A 21,994-nucleotide genomic window follows, 5' to 3' on the forward strand; every position below is an offset into this window, starting at 1 on the left:
CTTGTTTCTTTGGAAAAGCTGTTGTCAAACAGTTTTTCCAAGGGGAGTGTAGCCCCCAGGTAGCCACACCTATTGGATGGGTTAGAGCCCCCCCCCACGCACAGAAAGGCCCAACCATGTTGGAGTCGGCAAAAAGGTGTAATCTAAATGCCACATGTAAGAAATTGTTTTTTTTTGTTTTGTGGGGTGTTAACACTTCTCAAGCAACAACCACAATCCTCGTCAGGTGAACCAGAAAAGGTCACCAAATTTACCGGTTCTTAGGGGTAGCGTGGCACAAAAGCTGTCAGGCCTAACTTAGAGGCACTTTGTTGGGTATTTATGCTGCACACAAACCGTAATCAAGTGGAAACACAATGCAAGAAAAATCCCACACAATAAATAGAATAGCTTTTAATAAATAAAATTACTCAAAAACAAAGTAAATTGAAGCAGTAGAACCGGAGTTATTAATTTTCAATGTTTAAGGTGGAAAATAGCATCAAAAAGAACTAAGCGCCCACTACTGGTGTCTAGATGCACAAAACCAGGGCGATGGAGCATGGTTTGGCTACATAAAATAGATTGGGCCTGGTACTTGTTTACCTTCAGATCTAGAAGTAAAAGTTGCTGGGACTGCAAAGTTCAGCGGGGTAAGGTAGGTGGTGTACTCCGAGTTGCCTTGCCCCACATCGTCGCCAGGGAGCAGCTTGACAAAGGCTCAGTGAAGATTTCTACGTTCTGACTTTGTCCATTTTTTAGAAGTCAAATATCTAGATTGATAAAGCTGCAGGCTGTGGCTGACGATGGCATCATTAGGCCAGATACCCCTTCAAAGAGGGGCTGAACAGGATTTGCTGCTGCAAAAAATATAGGCAGAGCTACCGCAAAATCAGTCTGACAGGTGATGCACCTCAAACAGTTCGGCAAGCAGGTAGGAGCCAGTCTCCAGTTAGTTTTCAGGTCACTTTTTGGTGGAAAATGTCATAAATCCCAAGTTTTAGGGTTAGGCTGGTACAGAAGAGAACCTTTAGCACCACTTCCAAGGTTGTTGAAGGTTGTTGTGTCCCTGTAGCTCAGAACAGGAGGCCAACCAGCTAGTCCTTGGGGTCTCTCTGGTAATCCTATTTTCAAACAGCAAGGCAGTAAACTGAATAGTGGGTCTGAGTGTCCAATATTTATACCTGGTTCCAGCATTTAAAGTGGGAGAGACTAGTAGGTCTTTCTACATCTGGTTCTCAAAATTTCTCAGATTCACCTGTCCAGGCTCCAAGAGGTCTAGGGTGACAAAAGACTGGTGTCAAGGTCTTTGTGAGTATAATGGAGGTAGCCTTTTGAAATGTAAATCTGCCAAGGAACAGCTCCGACCCATCTATCCTTCCATCACCTAGTCCTCCATTTGTCTCACTGTCTGGGAGGAATGCAAAAACAGTCATGTTACATGTTGCAGGAACCAAATGGCTAGAAAATGAAAATACCAAGTTTCTTAAAAGTGGTACTTTCAGAACTCTGACATTAAATCTGACTTTACTATTAAAGACGATTTAAAATTACAATTCTTTACAGACCAAACATGACATTTCTACCTATTCTCAAACAAAAGTTAGCACTTAATTGATGTTATAAGGTAGCCCGTTATCCTATGGAAGACCTAGGTATCGCAGTAGTGAAAAAACAATCTATGCGTTTTTTCACTACCAGGACACGTAAAATTTTTAAGTAGATTTCCCACTTTTCAAATACTATGCCACCTACCCTATGGTCTCATTAGGGATGAGAAGTTTTCTGATGGAAAGTTTAGGCTTGGGAAAAGGTTCATTTTGGCAAGCGAATTGGCAGTTTAAAACTGCACACATGCTGCAATGGCAGTCTGAGATATGTTTTAGAGGGTTATTAAGTGAGTGACACAATATATGCTGCAGGCCCAGTAATAGCATTTTAATATACAGGCCCTGGGTACATGTAGTACCACTTTACTAGGGACATATGAGTAAGTAAAATGGGCCAATTGTTGTAAGCCAGTTCTACCATGTTTTAAGTTGCAAGCACTTTAGCACTGGTTAGCAGCGATGAAGTGCACATTGTCCTAAGTTCAACAACAATTAATTTCAGGAAATTGGAGGGGAGCAGGCAAAACATTTGGTGGAAGAGCACACCAAAGGCTGTCTGGTCTAACGTGTTCTCCGCAGCTGAATGTTGTGCTAGCTACCAATGGCCTGTTGTTACAATTTGAGTAGTCTCTCATGGGTGGCATAATGCATGCTTCAGCCCATGGGAGACCCCTGGTGTACCTATGCCCTGGATACTTTAGTAGGAAAAAAAATTATCGGCCCCCTCAGAATTATTCACAATTATTCTATTAAATTGTATTGCGTGGCTGCCGGTTGTGAAGAATATTTGGAGTCCCTTCACTTTTGACCCATACTCTCAGCAAAGATGTAAATGACAAAAGATGTTAGTGATGGCCCATTACAAGGCATAATGATTCTTTTGGTTTAGAGCCTGGAGCCCCCCGAATCACCTGAGGCACAACCCCAGTTTGAAGACCCCTACCTTAAAGGGTGACTGGGGGTCATGAGGTCCACCTTGTTGGTGACCTTTTTCTTTTTCTCTGTCACCTCAGAAGGCCCTGATCAGCAGTCTTGGAGGGCCCTGGGATCAACCCGCTCCATAACCCAAACATGTTTTCCATGCTGAAATACCACCAGAGTGACTTTCTGGTCATGCCAGAGCTTCATTACCTCCTGGATGTCTCCAGATTCTTAGAGGCCTTCTTCCAGAAGCACTGCAACTGGTTTCTAAGAGCCAACATGTAGCTAACTACATCCTAGTCAGGCTTCATGGGAGTTTGCCGCCACCCCTCCTTCACCAGACTGAGAGGCCCCCTAGTAGGGTTGCTATACAGGAGTTCAAGAAGACTGAACCCTACTCCTTTCTATGGCCCCTCTCTCTTGACGGAAAGAAAGCATAGCAAGAGGACATCCCACTTCCGCCTCATGGGCTCTAGTAGGCCCATATTATGCCTTTAAGGGTCTTGTTGAATATCTTAACAAGCTCATTGGTCTGAGGGTGATAGGATGTGTAGACTTATATGTCATCCCAGACTCCTCCCACGTTGACTTTGTGTATCCGTGGGAGTTGGTGGAAGGGTGTGGTAGCATGTAAGAGGTGGATGAAAGGGAATGGAGTTTGAGATTCGTCATCAGTTGCTGGTGGTTGGGAAGCAATCTGAACACTCGTTTCCATTGCTCATTAAAGAGAGTTACTTGACGATAGGTGTTGCAAACTCATTCCAAAGACCTTCTTTTGCTACAGTTGACCTTTCCAAGCAGGAGTCACCAATATTAACACCTGTGCTCCCTGACCTTTCTCAATAAACTCTGAATTCCTGAATGGGGTAGAAAAGCATACCCTTCCGAAACTGCAGTCCTACAGAAAAGCATCCACTGCTTCTGTACTCTGAGCCAGTCTCCAGCTGAAATTTATTTGAAGCTGGGTTGTCAACTTTGACGTAATCGATCGATCTACCCTCAAAGGACACCAAACTTTCTGAATTCTAAATACCAATTGATTCAATTTCCAATCACTGTAATCCCGGATTTCTTGAGAACTCCACAGCTATCACATTACACTGACCTGGTAAAAACTCTGCCATCAGACATTTTGTACTTACGACAATAATTCCAAAACTCTAGTGCCAAATCTGTCAGCTTCTTTGATCTACTTCTCCCTTAGACAATATTTTAGCTGTTAATTTCACAAATTATTTATTGTGGAAAAATTTCAAATTTGTCTGCATGGTCTGAAAAGCACTGAACTGCAAACAAGCCCAAAAAATTTACACAAGATAATCTCTTTTCTTCCATTTACCCCCAATGCTTAAACTGTCTAATCTTACGCATCAACCAATTTGGCTGTCATCCAATTCTACAACATACTCCGAGGACACACCAAATACAGCTCCCCGCTCTAGGCTTCAAAGTTGTCTAAGTATCATGCCAGTTCCTCTCTGGCTTCTTTTGACGAAGACAAATAGCCGCACCAAGCTCCCTTCCAAAGTTGACCCCCTTTCAACTTTTGAACACACCAGTAATGAAGGGAACAGCCTGAACAGAAGAAGTTAGGAGACCCAAAACTCAAGTCAAGTCAAGTCATAAAATTTGTATAGCGCACTACATACCCAGAGGGTTTCAAGGCGCTTAGGAAGGGGAGGATGATTATTTGTCAAATATCCACGTTTTAAGCTGCTTTCTGAATGCTAGGTGATTCTGGGTGAGGCGAAGGTAAGCGGGGAGTGAGTTCCATGTTTTGGCAGCCAGGTACGAAAAGGATCTGCCTCCCATGGTGGTCTTGTTGATGCGAGGTACAGTGGCGAAGGCTAGGCTGGAAGAGCGAAGTTGGCGGGAGGGGGTGTAGAAGGACAGTCGAGAGTTGAGGCAGTCTGGTCCGATGTCGTAGAGTGATTTGTGTGCGTGGGTAAGCAGTCGGAAAGTGATCCTCTTATTGACGGGTAGCCAGTGGAGGTCTTTAAGGTGACCAGAGATGTGTTCGTTGCGTGGGATGTCTAATATGAGCCTGGCTGAGGCGTTTTGGATTCGTTGTAGTTTCTTCTGGAGTTTAGCGGTGGTACCTGCGTAGAGGGTGTTTCCGTAGTCCAGTCGGCACGTGACTAGAGCGTGGGTGACTGTTTTCCTTGTTTCGGAGGGGATCCAGCGAAATGTTTTTCTGAGCATGCGAAGAATGTTAAAGCAGGAAGAGGATACGGCGCTGACTTGTCTGTTCATTGAGAGTGAAGAATCCAGGATGACGCCAAGGTTCCGTGCGTGGTCAGTCGGGATGGGTGCTTTTCCGAGGGCTTCCGGCCACCAGGAGTCGTCCCATGCAGAGGGGGATGTACCTAAGATGAGGACTTCTGTTTTGTCTGAGTTCAGTTTCAGACGGCTTTGTTTCATCCATTCGGCGACTTCTTTCATTCCTTCGTGTAGGTTAGTTTTGGCGGTGCTGGGGTCCTTGGTGAGAGAAAGGATCAGTTGAGTGTCATCCGCGTAAGAGATGATGTTGAGGTTGTGTTGGCGGGCGATGGCCGCGAGGGGGCTCATGTATACGTTGAAGAGGGTGGGACTGAGTGAGGATCCTTGAGGTACGCCGCAGATGACTTCGGAGGCCTCGGACTTGAAAGGTGGGAGGCGGACTCTCTGGGTTCTTCCGGTGAGGAACGAGGTGATCCATTCCAGTGCTTTTCCTTGGATTCCGATGTTTCTGAGGCGTTGTAAGAGGGTGCTGTGGCAGATTGTGTCGAAGGCTGCAGAGAGGTCGAGGAGGATGAGGGCGACTGTGTCTCCATTGTCCAGTAGAGTTCGAATGTCGTCTGTTGCTGCGATGAGGGCGGTCTCAGTGCTGTGTTTGGCTCGGAAGCCAGATTGTGAGGGGTCGAGGGATTTGTTGGCTTCGAGGAAGGCGGCGAGCTGGTTGTTGACGGCTTTCTCGATGACTTTGGCCGGGAATGGAAGAAGCGAGATGGGGCGGTAGTTTTTGAGTTCGGTGGGGTCTGCTGTTGGTTTTTTCAGAAGGGCGGTGAGTTCAGCGTGTTTCCAGTCTTCTGGGAAGGTAGCGGAGTTGAAGGAGCAGTTGATGACGTCTCGGAGGTGCGGAGCTATGACGGAGTCTGCTTTGTTGAAGATGTGGTGAGGGCATGGGTCTGTGGGGGATCCAGAGTGGATGGAATTCATCAGGCGGATGGTGTCCTCAGTGGAGATTGGGTTCCAGGCGTTAAGGGTGTTTACGGGGGGAAGATGGTCAGCAGATGGTAGGGTGGGTTGGCTTCCGGGTTGGTTGTCAAAGCTGTTGTGGATGTCAGCAATCTTGTTGTGGAAAAAAGAGGCTAGGGAGTCGCAGAGGGTTTGAGAGGGGGTGATGTCGTTGGAGTTGGCCGAGGGGTTGGAAAATTCCTTGACGATGTTAAAAAGTTCCTTGCTGTTGTGGGCGTTGTTGTCAAGTCGATCCTTGAATGCTGTTTTCTTGGCTTTTCGGATCAGTTGGTGGTGAGTACGGGTGGCGCTTTTGAAGGCGTCCTTGTTGCTGGTGGATGGGTCTTTTTTCCAGGCCTTTTCAAGGGAGCGGCACAGTTTCTTGGACTTCTTGAGATCATCGTTGAACCATGAGGCCTTCTTGTTGCCAAGTTTGTGTTGACGTTTTTTCAGTGGTGCTAAGGTGTCGGCCGTGTTGGATAACCAAAGGGTGAGGTTGGAGGCGGCTTCGTTGGCGTTAGAAGAGAGGGCTGGGGAGGTTCGAAGGAGCGATGTGGAGATCTGATCCGTGGTGATTTTGTTCCAGTTTCTTTGTAGAGTTGGTTGGAGGTGGATGATGGGTTTCGGCTTGTTGTAGGTGAAGTGAACGCAGCTGTGGTCAGTCCAGAGGAGATCCGTAGTGTGGTTGAAGGAAACATGGTTGCTGGAGGTGAAGATGGGGTCGAGTGTGTGACCTGCGATGTGGGTGGGGGAAGTGACCAGTTGTTTAAGTCCGAGGTTGGCGAGGTTGTCTAAGAGGGTGGCGGTGTTGCGGTCGTTGATCTTTTCAAGGTGAAAGTTGAGGTCTCCCAGAAGGATGTAGTCTTTGGAGGGGAGCGCGTGTGGGGTGATGAAGTCCGTAATGTCTTCACTGAATTTTGCGCGGGGTCCTGGTGGTCTGTAGAGGAGGGTGCCTCTAAGAGTTGTCTTGGGGTCGATGTGGATCTGGAAGTGAAGGTGTTCGGAGTTAGCGAGGTTGGCGTCGGAGCTGGTAGAGATGCGGATGGATTTCTTATGAACGATAGCGATTCCTCCTCCTGTATGGTCGGTGCGGTCCTTGCGTGTGATTTTATAGTCATCAGGGATAGCGATGGCGATGTCAGGGGCGGAGGAAGCGTTCATCCAAGTTTCCGTTAGGAAGGCGACGTCTGGAGAGATGGTGTCTAGTAGATTCCATAGGTCAATGGCGTGTCTGTGGATCGAGCGGGTGTTGAGGAGGATGCATTGTAGGTGGTTGGGGTCAAGAATCTGTGTTGTGGTCGTAGCGGAGATGTTGTCGGTGCCGATGAATTTGCAGGAGAAGCAGGAGAAAGGTCCATGGGTGTGTCCAGGAGCGGCTTGGACGCAGTTGGGGGCGCGACCGGGGTTGAGGGCTAGGAGGGTGGCGGCATCGTAGGTAACGCGGGGGGGCTGGGCAGCGCGAGGGGCAGGGGGTCTGGTGCTGGGCGCGGTCCAGGCGCGGACGGGCGTAGACGGGCTTACCTTTGGCGCACCTTCGGCGCGGGTTGGGCGCGGTCGCTGCGCGTGAACGCTGCGCGCGGGAACTCCTGTCATATATGGATAGTGGAGGGGCGAGGGCGTCTCAGCTGGGAGGCGGGGCGGGCACACGAGGACAACAACAAACAAAATGGAGGCGGAGGGGGGAGCAGAGCGGAGCGCTGGAGACAAATGCGCTAAGAGGGCTACAACAGCAGAGGGCAATTACACAATCAAGCGCTAGCGAGGCAGAGCGCAAAATAATCTACACAGCTGGCGAAATGTGGCAAAAACAAAATCAGATTGCGCAGTTTGACCAGTCCAAGCGGAGCGGCGCTAGGATATAAAGCACACAAGGAAATGGCAGATAAACACAGCAGCGCTACGATATAATAAACACAGCAGGCAATGAGAGAGCGTTTTTAAAGGCAAGTTAAGCAGTGCAGCGCGATTAATACCAGATGCCTGCAGGAGACACTGGGAGCGACCTCTCTGCCTGAGGCGAGGAGCGAGTCACAACGAGTGAAGGGAGAGGAGCGCTATCTGTACTCTGTGGGAGGGCGTCTCAGCTGGGAGGCGGGCGGGCACACGAGGACAACAACAAACAAAATGGAGGCGGAGGGGGGAGCAGAGCGGAGCGCTGGAGACAAATGCGCTAAGAGGGCTACAACAGCAGAGGGCAATTACACAATCAAGCGCTAGCGAGGCAGAGCGCAAAATAATCTACACAGCTGGCGAAATGTGGCAAAAACAAAATCAGATTGCGCAGTTTGACCAGTCCAAGCGGAGCGGCGCTAGGATATAAAGCACACAAGGAAATGGTAGATAAACACAGCAGCGCTACGATATAATAAACACAGCAGGCAATGAGAGAGCGTTTTTAAAGGCAAGTTAAGCAGTGCAGCGCGATTAATACCAGATGCCTGCAGGAGACACTGGGAGCGACCTCTCTGCCTGAGGCGAGGAGCGAGTATTCCTAAAGGAAATCGATCCAGATTTAACAAGCAATGATTTATTTCACTTTCTTGAAAGGAAGACTAAACAGTGCTGCAAACCAAGGAACTCTACTATTCTGCTTGGAACTATGATTGATTTCTTCAAATGTATTAGAAAACCCAAATCCTGCAGCATCTTTGCTAATTCTCAAATGATCTACCAATTCTAAGACGTTATTAGTAAGTCGCCCTGATACATAATCAAATGCACACCTCTCTCGCTCGACCATGCTGTTACTGGCCTCATTACCTTTGGGAAACACAATGGTGCTGATACCATGCCAAAAGGTAGACAAGAGAATTGGTAAAGATGACATCCCAACTGAGTTGGAGATAACTCTGACTTCCGTAATCCATATAAATCGTAAAATATGCATCCTTCAGATCTAGTTTCACTAATCAATCTTCCTCCTGAAGGATATCGCTAACTAGTTGAATTACCCGCCATTGTGAAATGATATTCAAGAAACCAATTCAAATATCTTAAATTTATCACCGGATGCCATCCTTTGTCCTCCTGGTTGGCAGGACCCCAGCACACTTACCGCCAAGAAGTGAGATCTAACCATGCAAAAAGATGCAATTTTCTACATGGCCCCTGCAAACGAAAGAGAATGAGACCAACCTTCCCTTAGAGAGTCTTCATTGTCTAAGTGGAAGAACCTGGAAAGGCCATCTGCGTTGGCATTGGCAGTCCCAGGTTTTGTTCCACTTTAATGGCCATGCCCTGTAGGGAGACGGACCACCTTAGCAGTTTGGGATTTTCACCTTTCATTTGCGTAAGTCATCTGAGAGGTCTGTGGTCAGTTTGAATACGGAAGTGGGACCCAAACTGGTTGGGTCTCAGCTTCTTCAGGGACCAAACCACAGTGAAGGCTTCCCTCTCAGTGGCACTTCAACGCTATTCCCAGGTCAGTAGCCTCCTACTAATGAAAGCCACAGGCTAGTCATGACCGAGGTAATTTATTTGGGATAGGACAGCTCCTATCCAATGTTCAGAGGCATCAGTCTGCACAATGTATTTCTTGTTATAATCTGGAGCTTGCAGAACAGGTGATGAGCACATTGCTTTCTTCAGAGCATCAAAAGCCTTTTGACAGCTCACTGTCCAGTTCACCTTTTTGGGCATTCTTTTCAAGACCAGTTCAGTGACTATGGTGCCATAATCCTTCATGAACCTCCGGCAGTACCCAGTCAAGCCAAGGTAGGCCCTGACTTGAGTCTGAGTACTTGGAACCACCCAGTCCAGAATTGTCTGGATCAATGGGCTGTAGAGGTTAAACCTGGCCTCCACCAAGGTGTCCCAAGTATTCAACCTTTCCCTGCCCTATCTAGCACTTGCTTGCCTGGATAGTGAGGCCTGTGTTACATAAAGCCTCCAAAACTGTCATGAAGTAGATCAGGTAATCCTGCCAGGTAGAGCTAAAGACAGAAGTATTGTCAAGATATGCCGCACTATGGGATTCCAATGTAGGAAGTTCACCAACATCTGAAAAGTGTCAGGTGCATTTTTCAAAAGGAAGTGCATCACAGTGAACTGATAATCTCCATCTGAGGTCAAAGGTGCTGATTTTTCTTTGGCTCCGGGAGTCAAGCCTATCTTCCACTACCTTGTAAGATCAAAGGTACTCTGATACTTGGCCATTCATAACCTGTCAATAAATTCATTAGCCCTAGGAATTGGGTGCGCATCAGTTCTGGTCACAGCATTGAGGCCCCTATGGTGCACGCAGAACCTCATCTCTTTTTTACCACCCTAGGTATGAGGTTTGGGGACAAAGACAACTGGGCTTGCCTAGGGGCTCTCAGATGACTCTATGATTCCCAATTCCAGCGACATGCTTTCTTCAGCTTTGATGCTACCCTTGATGTGAACAGACTGCCTATAGATTTAATGTTTGACAGGAAGGCTTTCGCCAGTGTCCACGTCGTGGGTACACCAGCTGGTCTGACAAGGGGTCAAGGAAAAAAGCTCAGAACTGATTTAGGATTTGCCTACAATCAGTCTGCCATTGGGATGTGAGGGTGTCTTAAAAGACCACTACCTCATGTAACCCATCTTTTCGGTTGTTGGAGAGGAGGTCAAGGAGAGGTTCACTCTGCTTCCTTATCCTCATCTGTAACCATGAGCATGGTCACATCAACCCTGTCATAATACGGCTTAGGGCTGTTTATATGGGTGAGGCTTCTGGAACTACCAAGGTCCACCAGGTAGGTGACTTTCCCTGTTTTCTTTAGTATGGGAGAGGGCCCACTCCAGAGCCATAAGATCCAGGTCGTCGAACGCCCATATCTTTTGCCCTGCTTCGAACTTCACCATTGCATCCATTTGGTCATCCCACTGCTTCTAGAGCTCTTGCTGGCCTGAAGGATTTTATTAGCATTTTCTATGGTCTCAGTCATCAGAGAGTGGAGGTCCAGCACATAGTCCACTATGTTCTGTTTGGGTTGGACAAGAGAGCACTTCCATCCTTCCCATATGAGGCACAATGGTCCCTTAACAGGATGACAAAACAGAAGTTCGAATGGGAAAACCCCCACTCCCTTCTGAGGCATTTCCCTGTAGACGAAAAGCAGACATGATAACAGGACATCCCATCTCCTGTGGAGTTTTTCAGGGAGTCTTATAATCATACCCTTCAAGGTCTTGTTGACCTCCCCAGGTATGTTCCCACCTTCGGTCTCTGTTAGATCGGGTGGCTTTGAAGCATTATTTGTTTTACTCTCTCAGCAGTTAGAGCAGTCTGCTTTCGAGGTGGATTTAGCGCTTCAGTTTAAACGCGCTGTCATTACAAATCAAAGGCGCGTTTAGCATTCCCTCGGCTAGAAGTTAACACGTATGGTATCATGGGTACCCGGCGTAAATATTTTAATGTTAAGAATATTTTCCCGTCCCATTTTGGAGGCACTGTTTTTACTGTACGCTTCTTATACCTTAGTTAACTTAAGTCTGTCTTGAAGCTTGCTGATGCGCAGCTCCGCAGTTTTCACTCTTCAATGTCCTGTAGGATAATCTTATATTATCCAAGTTACGCGTTGTCTACATTTTCTGAAGTACTGGTAGCCTGCGCAACGGTTTAACACAGGTTATATTTTATTTTTAGCCATAGGTTACTGATCAAACTTGGCCTTCTTAGTCAAATCAAAGGACATCTGTGAAAACTCTGAGTAGGTTTATGTGAGCTTCTGCTCTGTTTCTATACTCCTCCTTCCACTAGTTTGAATATAGATCCTAGTGGTTTCGTCTTTTTTCTCCCCCCCACTCTTTCGTAGGAGCCCACAAGACCCAACTTCCCAATCCCCAGCCTGAAGTTTTCTCGCTGACTTTTACTGGTAAATTGTTTCTAAATAGTCTAACTCATTGATACATTCATTCTTTACGCACCACCGCATTAACCTCATCCTATTGTCCATAGGTGCCTACTATCTTCCCTCATCCCGGTCCTGATGAAGACCCCATCCCCAAGGCGCAAAGTTTGCCGTTCTATATAGGGTTCGAAACGTCAACAGTGTTTTGCTTTATTGTCAAACATGGATGACAAAGATTCTATATCTGCATCTAATTAACTGTTATGATTTGTCATTTATGTACATGTGAGGCATCTGGACGGATAGGTTGGTAATTTTGATTGCTGATGTATATATGCGCGCTACCATCCTTTTTCACAACACTTTCACTAATCCCTCCCATGCTCTTATCACCCCACTCTCTGTGCACCTGTCTTTCAAGAAATGATTAACATGAAATACATTGTGCCTTATGTTTTGATTCATTCTAATATTGTGATGAATTAAAAACACAACTATTGGTGGAATGATTTAATGGTGGTGTCCGAATTTGATTAAATAACGTAGACCATTTCTTGCTTTTGATGTATTGTGACGGTTCTCCACTGTGACATTAACTTTTTGTACCACACCTCTTTCTTTCCAGCAACACCCCCCAGCCCCAGTCAAAGGACTCCATTGCCATAGGATGGTTTGTCATCACAATTTCAGCTGTGGTGACGGAATAGGACCTTCCAGGAATGAATTGATCGGGGGAGACTAGATTTTGGGTCACTATGGTGACGCTTGCTCCAATGTCTCTCAACCCTTCCACCCTTATCCCATTAACAACAGGATGCTGTTTGTATTTTTGCATGTAAGTGGCCGGACAGCTAGAGTGGCTAAATCCACCTTCCCTAATAAAGTCTCCTCAGGGAGCTATCTGGCCTGGACAGTGCTCTTCTGGGTTCCCATCTGGAGATTGGCAATTGCAGGTACTGCACGTGGATTAGAGGCATTTTTCTTGTTTTTCTTGTTTTTACAGCCGGGGACTCTAGTTTGGTGTTGTAGGGACCCACAGTCCTGGCACCAAGCCTTCTTGAGATCCAATTCTTAACCTGGTACGCACACTTAGGCTGTGAATAGTCATGGGACTCACCCTCCTGAACAAGTTTTTTGGGGGCCTGACAAACAGCGTTTGTTTTTAGGATTCTTTTTCTTGCCTTAGGGGGGCTTTTGGTCCCCCCACCAGTGGGTTCTGGTCACACTTGTTTTGACGCAGTGGTTTGCCTTCTTCCCCCAACTCTAGAGGAGAAAGTGGACCTAGGTCTAACAGATGCTGCAGTAAATTCTCATTGTAATAATTATTTAAGAGATGTTCTTTCATGATTAAATTGTAAAGCCCTTCATAATCATTCACATTGTACCTGTTAACCACTCATCCAGTTTTTTCTGTGAAAAGTCGACAAAATCGATCCGGGACTGACTGTGTTTTTCGAGTCTCCCGGAACCTAAACCTATACTCCTCAGTAGTGAGTCCAAAGCCCTCAACCAGGGTACCCTTTATGAGGGCATAGACATAGCGTCTTTTTCAGGTAATGTTAGGAGTTTATCTCTGCATTTCCCTTAGAATACCTCCCACAAGAGAGGAGTCCAATTTTGTTAGCTAATTTTCTACCTATGCAGGCTATCTCAAATGCAGTAAACCATTTGGTGATACCCTCACTCTCTGTATAGTTAGGGACAATCCCTGTGGGCAGTTTAGAGTCATTATATCCTTCCCTCTCCCTATTTACTTGTATACTGCCACCAGAGTCCTAGGCTCATCTCTTTTCCTTGTCTTTCTATGTCCAAGAGTTGGGCTTCTAAGCTAAGTCCCTTGGCCAACCTTTCTAGCTGGAGGTCCTCGTCCTAGGGTACCTAAGCTGTTTCTGAGGGGACTGACTAGTGTCCATTCTCAGCATCGATTTAATCCTATTATCTTCTTCTGCAGACTCGTTTACCATGTCTGGATGATCTTTCTCAAACTGATCTAGCAGTTTTCTGAGATAGGCTGTTGTACGACTTTGCCTGTTCTGATACTGTAGCCTTCACAGAGGGTCCTGCACCGGGCGCGGTTCAGGTCCATGTAAGGGGTCAGGTTGAGCTCCTGATCCTGGCTACTGGTTTCAGGCATTATTGCACTAACGGTGGGACCGTTTTGGAAAAAACAAAATCTACCAACACTTTCTTTGTCCTAACTAGAGTAGAAATCTTTGCATTTCTAACTACTTAGTTTCAGGAACTTAACCAAGGCCCTAGCAGTTAATTTTAGAGATTTAGAAAAAATGAACAATCAAAAACTGACTAGACTAAATAATTTTTTTTAGATTTATTCATGTAATCACCTGTTGACAGAGCGGTTTCAGCGAATGCAAAGTCCTAGGTCCGCCACTGCACCACCAAATGTAGGAGGATGGCTCTCTGTACAGTGCACTTAAATGAAGTACACTACGTAGAGAATCCGAGAATCCTCACAAAGTGCTCAGAGGTAAAGTAGATAGTACTAATGATCTATTTTGTGGTAGTGTAAGCGTGCAGTTAGACTTATCCCGGGTTCGAGTTTGTTGTCACACACAGTCAGTGAGTCACACGATCAACATTAAGTTTCCGACTAATTGTGTATAAAAATAACCAGACTACAAAATACAAATATACTTAGTGCACTTTATATGATGGAATAAATAGCTGCAATGCAGTTCAAAAATGTAATACGTCTAGAATCTTGTCAGTCTGCAGTCGATAAACCTGAAAAAATACCACTGCAGGCTGGCCAGAAGGAAGCTTACCAATTGGAGTTTGTCAGACGTTCAACACAATTGCCATTGTGGTCACTGGAAGGAGGTCAGTGGGGTTCAATGGAGCCAAAGCACCGCCACACAGGGACCATCACGGTCGAAGGCAGGAGGTGCCGAGTTGAATAGCGGAGGATCGCCATGCAGATGATGGTGTGGTCTTGAGGACAGGACTCCGCCATCTAGTTTCAGGTTACCATGGTCACTTGTTGGTTGAAGCTTGAGTTTATTGCAAGGTTGCTGATTCATTGTAGGCCCAGGACTCAGGCACAGCAGGCTGTCGCGACTTCACCTGGTTTGGGTGTACCGGATATCGTGGGCAGGTCTTGGCTGGCAGCGGTCAGGCCACTGGTGTGGGGCAGTCCATCACTGAAGAGGAGGTTGTGCCACTGATGATGCTTCATGCTGTAGAAGCCACTGCCAGAAGGGGTCGTGCTCAATGGAGTGGGGCCATTTTGAGCGCCAGTCACTTAGCTGTGAGGATCTCTCGAGTTGATGAAGGCATACAGATGTCGAAGTCCTGTTACAGTGGTGAGTCGCGTCGACACAAAGTGCCGGTTCTCAACCACCATGGTTTCTTTAGCGACAGTTGGTGGGACTAGAGCCTCTCGCTCACAGGGTGGTTCTTGGCAATAGGTAAAGACTAGAGGGGCTCCAGGTTTTTTTGAAAATCCTCTTCAGGGTTCAGGAAGGACAGAAAGCCTGTTCTGTTGCAGTTGGCAAGGTTTTTGACAGGTTGGTCTGCAGCAGGGCTCAGTTCCTGGACCACCAGCTGTAATTTTCCTCTTTCAGTCTGTCAAATCGTAAGTCAGGTGCTTGAAGTACCAGGAAAACTTGGAACTAAATAAAGAAAAAACAAAAGTTGTCCGCTTAGTGGATTTCAATTAAATTAAGTTCAAATGCTCGGTAAAAGAACGACGGTGGAAGAGCAAGGGTCCTCTAAATACCTTGGCATAACAATAGGGCAGGGCACAACATACAAGGAGCACAAACTGGCCATAAAAGCAAAAGCGCAATTGTTAATTTTTGCATATAGACAACTAAAAACTAAATTGGATTGCCCGAATCATAACCATATTTTAAAAGTGATGACTGCGCAAAGCTTGCCCACTCTATCATACGGTTTAGTCACTTGGCATGGCAAGGAGGTTGAGCTATTAAACTATCTCCAGACGAAGATTTACAAGGCCGTTTTCAATCTGCCAAAGTCTGCCTCCCCGTCGCAAGTCCGGCTCGAATTCGGTCGCTAAAACCAGAAATTCCAGGGCATGAGTGGCTTTGTAAAGCTATTCCAGAAATTTCGCTCCACAGACCCAGAGGCAATGGACAGCTTATGCTGGGAAGAAATTAAGCACCAGGTGAGGCAAAAGAAACATCAAGTTCATGGGGAAGTTATTTGAGAACTTGTTTGGCCAACTTGGAAATACAAGCCGTATGGGAAAATAGGGCTGATAAAGCAAGCATCAGCAAAGCGGCCAATAACGCAGCAAAAAATAAATCATTTCTGGAGGACAAAAATACAACTTCCAAACGTCGGCATGGGAGGACGGTCATCACCTCTTCTAAATTACTAAAGCCGCAAGTATACTTAATATCTCACTTTAGCCGGCATTTAAAAAAGAGCTACACACACTACCGGATGGGCTTGCACGATTCAAAAGAACTACAGCCGTCCTAGAAACATTTCAAACAAACACCACAGTGACGACTGTGTGGCTATCCTAAGGAATCGCTAATCCACCTACTATGTTTATGCCCAGCAGTCTTGGCCCTGAAGAGACAGTACTTAAAACCCATTTTTAACAAACTGAATATCCGTATGTGTAGGCAAGCTGTAATACGCTGGCTGGACAGTTCCTCCAAAATGTTGGCCTGCCAGGGAGTAAAATACCTGGCTGAGGTGAGAGAACTTTTTCGTCAAGCCGACCTGGAGTAGAACAGGGAGGTGTGACCGACCGGGCTTGGGCCCAGCGGAGCCAGCTACATAATAAATGGACTGAGAGTAAAATATTTCAAGAATCTATTTAGTTACCTGGATCATGCAAGTTGGACTTCATATTAATTATTGTATTCATACCATTTTATGCGTTGGTTAAGCACTCACATTTTTGACTACTGGGACATTATCAATGTTGTCTGTTTTTTAATTGCGAATATAAAGATTTTTTTGGGGGGGATATTTGTAAAGATTTTAATTAATCATACAATAAACTTTGAAAACCTAAATACTGAATTTTAGGGCATTTTTGGAGAGTCCAGGTAGTAGCCAAAGGGCAATAGAACCTCTTTATGTTCAACCCACTTGGGGAGGTGGGCTTACCCCTGACTCCTAACAAGCTACTATTACCATCCTCAAGATGGCGTGTAGTGAAAAGTAGGTTCTACCTCGCCTGTACCACCTGAGGGGTGGTACAGGGTGAAGGTAGAGACACCTTTTGATTTACCTTATTTTCTCGCCTGTCCTGTCAAAAATGGAGCTGGACTGGCAGTCGCCATCTGCTTTTAACTGTAGAGGGTTGGGGCACGGTTCAAAGGCAGTAAGGCTTTTGAAGGCCCTGTTTCTGCTAGGGCAGATCCTGCAGGGGGGAACGTGTGACAACCTCTGCCCAGAGCAGGCATTATCTCTGGATCTGGAGAGCTCTGACTCTACCCAGGTGTCTAGAACCTGTCTGGTGATGGGCGGCTGGCAAAGACTAGACAGGTACCACACAAGAGTTTGGGTAGGTTCAGGGGATCCTCTAACTGATACTGTGAAAGTATTAATAAATCCATCTCTAGAATCAGTGAGGAATTATTAAGACAAGAAGTTTGGTACCAAACATCCCCTTCTACAGTGAAGCCATCATGAAGCTAGAAAACTTGTGTGGATGGGTTTCAGCTCATGTGCTCATGTTTAGCATCCCTGGGCACTTAAAATACTCCAGATTGACCGGGACATTGTAGGGACACCCCTGCTCATGCAGGGGTGTTCACAATTGAGAAATGGTATACCCTGCCTTAGCGCTATTAAGACCTAAAGGAGTGACTTACCCATATCTAAAGTTATCCTGAAAGGCATGGCACGCAGGGTTGTGTGATATGGCGACTTTGTTTTGTCCTGAAACTGGACCCGCAGCCGGCGATAGCAACACCGCTTTTTCTGCCTCAGGGTACTCCAAAAGATGGCAGGGCTGAACCTAACCCCAACATCATCTGCCTGCATATACTGACTCGGCCCAAAAAGACAGACGTAGGAAGTGCGGGAGAGTGGGCACAGGCCAGGACAGTAAATATTGCATTACTGGCCCTTCAATAAGCATGAAAGCATGAAGGCTGCGAGACAGGTGCACCACGAGGGCAACTGGGTCAGAGACCACTGCTACGTGAGCTGCCTACGTAGTGATTACAAAGCCCGGGCCACTACAGGACTTTTAAAATGGGGCAAACTGACAAAACCCAGCGTGCCCCACGTTTGAATAGCGGAAACCTGGTAAACCTCCACGGGGGCAACCTCTAACTCTAAACTAGACAATCCCGCTGAGTCATCATCCTCTATGAAGAAGACGTTATCTGCGATACAAGCCAGTCTTCCGTCCATAGATGACAAAATTGAGGCCCTCAGTGGCCGTATGGACCACATGTCAGCCAAATTAGACAGACAACCTACCAGACTAGGCGAAGTGTAACAACGTATCTCAGACATGGAGGACTGGATATGGAGAAGGTACTGGCTGTCATCCAGGTCAAAAACGAGGACCTAGAGGCTAGGGCCCGACGCAATAATCTGCACATAGCGAGAATGCCAGAATCAACAAATGTTGGCCGGCTGAAGACATACGTCAAAAATATGCTCCAAGGCATTTGTGGGGGCGAAAATCTCTGTTACACGCCCACTTTGAGGCCACGCCTCTTGCATTGCTCCCTCCCTACAAATATGTGCATGTTCCGGAAGCGCAGCGGACGAGCGCAGCGGGCGCGACGAATGCGCGCCGAAGGCGCGCATAAGGCAAGCTCGTCTGTGCTCGTCCGTGCCGAGACCGGGCCAAGGGCCAGAACCTCTGATCAATCTCCGCGACAGGCTCCCCACATCTACCCCAAATCCACATTGATGGCACTGCGCACGCCTAACACCGCCTGCGCTCAATATAATCCACACTTATGGTCATATACCACAAAATTTACATGTCCTCACTGCAACATGAAGCTACAGATAACAATTGAAAAAATCTAAACGCATGCTGTCACTGCATCTATGTCTTCCGACATCACCGCTGCACTGATCAATGCACGATCCCTTGTCAAGCACCGGCAAGAAATACACGATCTTATTATCAACAACAACCTTGATTGTCTCTTTCTCACGGAGACATGGACGGATGGAGCATCCGATCTTGACATTACAGTTGCGACCCCCCCAGCCTATAACACCTATCGCCTAGATAGAGTGGGGCAGCGCGGAGGAGGACTAGCCATCATCGCCCGCGACCACATAACGGTCAGAATATCTCACATTCACTCCACCTCCTGCGAAGCCCTTCTTTTCGATCTTAAACTCACCCCATCGTTTCATTTTAAAGGCATCCTCCTATATGGACCACCAGGCTCTCGCACCAACTTTCTAGCAAATCTGGGTGCAATACTAGAAGCTCCAGCGCTGGAAGACTCATTTACATTATTGGGCGACTTGAACTTCCATCGTGAGAATGCAGCTGACAAAGATACCCATTCCTTGATATCAGACATGCACACCTTGAGTCTTCGGCAACTGGTAACCACCCCCACCCATATAGCCGGTCACACGCTAGATGGTATTTTTACTAATATGCAAGGCGTTAATATAATAGATACCTTACCAATGCCATGGACCGACCACTTCGCCATTTTAATAAAAATATCAGTCACATTAAATAGACTCAGACCCCACTCTGTACCGAAACCACAAACCATTAAAGTTTGGAAGGACATCGATCACGCTGAGCTAACGAGCCTACTTGAAAAAACTCGTCCTGACTCAACATTTGATCCAAACTTGGCCACACGACAATTTCAGGAGTGGATAGGTACCGCCACCCACTCCTTAGCCCCAACTAAAAAATTCTCTAGAAATAGAGCAACGCCATCAGCCCCATAGTTTACAGAGGAGCTCCGTATTATGAGGCAATTCTGTAGAAACAGGGAGAGACATTGGCGCAGATCCTACAGCGCTGAAAACAAGACCAGCTATAAGGAAGCACTCGGACAATACAAAGCCCTTATAGTCGAGACAAAAAAATACTATTTCACTGAACAAATCAATTCTGCTAAAAACTCAAGTAAAAAACTTTTTGAGATAACTAAGGTTTTAGCGGGAAACGCACCGGACCTGAATCCTCCACAATCCCAAGTCTTTTGTGATTCTCTGGCTGATTTCTTTTTCACAAAGGTGAATGATATATATCAAGCATTCTCCACAAAAACAGTAATCAGCCCCCCCACATCTAACAACAGGACTAACAATATCGAACTTTCTCAGTTCTTAGACCTTGGAGAAACACAAATCAAGGAAATAACGGCCACAATCAAATCAGGCTCAGCATTAGATCCTTGCCCTCTAAAAGTCATTTGTCCGATCATGGACTATCTCTCCCCTGACATTGTATCAATCTGTAATACAATGTTCAGAACTGGGATATACCCAGACTCCCTTAAAAACACCTTGGTCAAACCCCTACTTAAGAAAGTTAATCCGGACAAGGACCAACTAAAAAACTACCGCCCCATAGCCAGTCTCCCCTTTTTAGCCAAGGTAGTGGAAAAGGCTATGAACTCACAACTCTCAGAGTTCATAGAAAAACATCAACTACTGGACAACACCCAATTTGGTTTCCGCAAGTTCCACGGAACCGAAACTGCCTTAATAAAAGCTACAGAGGACATAAGAGTGATCCGGGACCAGGGAGGTACAGCAATACTCGTACTGCTCGATCTGTCGGCAGCCTTCGACACGGTCGACCACAAGATCCTGGTCGACCGTGCCGAAAACCTGGGCATCCGCCACATGGCTAGAAATCTGCTTTCCTCCTTCTTGGCCGGTAGATCACAGGTGGTCACACTGGGGCCCTTCCAATCGCACAAGCTGTCACTACCGTGTGGGGTTCCCCGAGGCTCATCCCTTAGTCCGACACTATTTTTTTTTTCACAACAATTTTATTGATAAAGATGAGCATATGAAATAAAGTGGCACCCCACAATCAGGATGATACCACCAGACATTTTGGTACAATCGTAACATAGGACTGAGTGTCCAAGCAAGGAACCAATGTAATCAAGGATACACGGAAACATTTACCCCACCTTCATCTTTTCAGTTAACCACCCACCCAACTCCCAGAACCCTCCCTGGAACCCCAAGGCTCATCCCTTAGTCCGACACTATTTTTTTTTTCATAACAATTTTATTGATAAAGATGAGCATATGAAATAAAGTGGCACTCCACAATCAGGATTATACCACCAGACATTTTGGTACAATCGTAACATAGGACTGAGTGTCCAAGCAAGGAACCAATGTAATCAAGGATACACGGAAACATTTACCCCACCTTCATCTTTTCAGTTAACCACCCACCCAACTCCCAGAACCCTCCCTGGAACCCCAAGGCTCATCCCTTAGTCCGACACTATTTTTTTTTTCACAACAATTTTATTGATAAAGATGAGCATATGAAATAAAGTGGCACCCCACAATCAGGATGATACCACCAGACATTTTGGTACAATCGTAACATAGGACTGAGTGTCCAAGCAAGGAACCAATGTAATCAAGGATACACGGAAACATTTACCCCACCTTCATCTTTTCAGTTAACCACCCACCCAACTCCCAGAACCCTCCCTGGAACCCGCCCTAACCCCATGCATGTGTGTACGAACTGCGCTGATGTAAGCTCTTGACGTGGCTATCGTGTGCGTGGGAATGGGTTTCGCCGGACCATATGGGGCTAAAGGTCTTCATCTTGTTCCGCCGGGGGGTCCAGCGTCAAGCCCCTGTAGTCCGCCCATCTCTTCCATACTTTAAAATGTTTGCGGGGGCATCCCCGCGCTTCAAATATTGGTCTCTCCAGACCCATACAGAAGTCCATACCAGCCTTCCATGCACTCGGGGGGGGGGGGGGGGCCTCACGTCCTTCCATGCTCGGGCCAGGTCTCTTTTGGCTACCACTAGCCCCAGGAGGAGCAGGTGACGCTTATAGATATTACCACCAACCCCTTCCAAAATGTGCAATAGACCCAGACGGTGAGTACGGGGGAGGGTCCAGCCCAGCACCTCCGACAGGCAGCCCCATACACCCCTCTGGAACCCAACCAGTTTGGAGCACGACCATACCGTGTGGAGCAACGTACCTACCTCCGCCCCACATCGCAGACACTCTGGGGACCCAATCAGGCCCGCCTTCCACAGACGCTCATGCGTATAGTAGGCTCTATGAAGAATCTTGAATTGTATGAGTCGGAACAGTATCGCGATAGCCGCTCCCCTCAGGGATTCTAAGGCTTCCCGCCAATCATCCTCATCTAATGGACCGATATCCGTCTCCCAGGTCGTCTTTAGTGGAAGAAGGGTGGAGGAGCAGTGGGTGACCATCGTCTGGTAAATACGTGATACTTTTTTATCCCTAAGATCACCCATGAAGACCTT

The sequence above is a fragment of the Lissotriton vulgaris genome, chromosome 4_1, assembly GCF_964263255.1.
Source record: "Lissotriton vulgaris chromosome 4_1, aLisVul1.2, whole genome shotgun sequence".
Lineage (NCBI taxonomy): Eukaryota > Metazoa > Chordata > Amphibia > Caudata > Salamandridae > Lissotriton > Lissotriton vulgaris.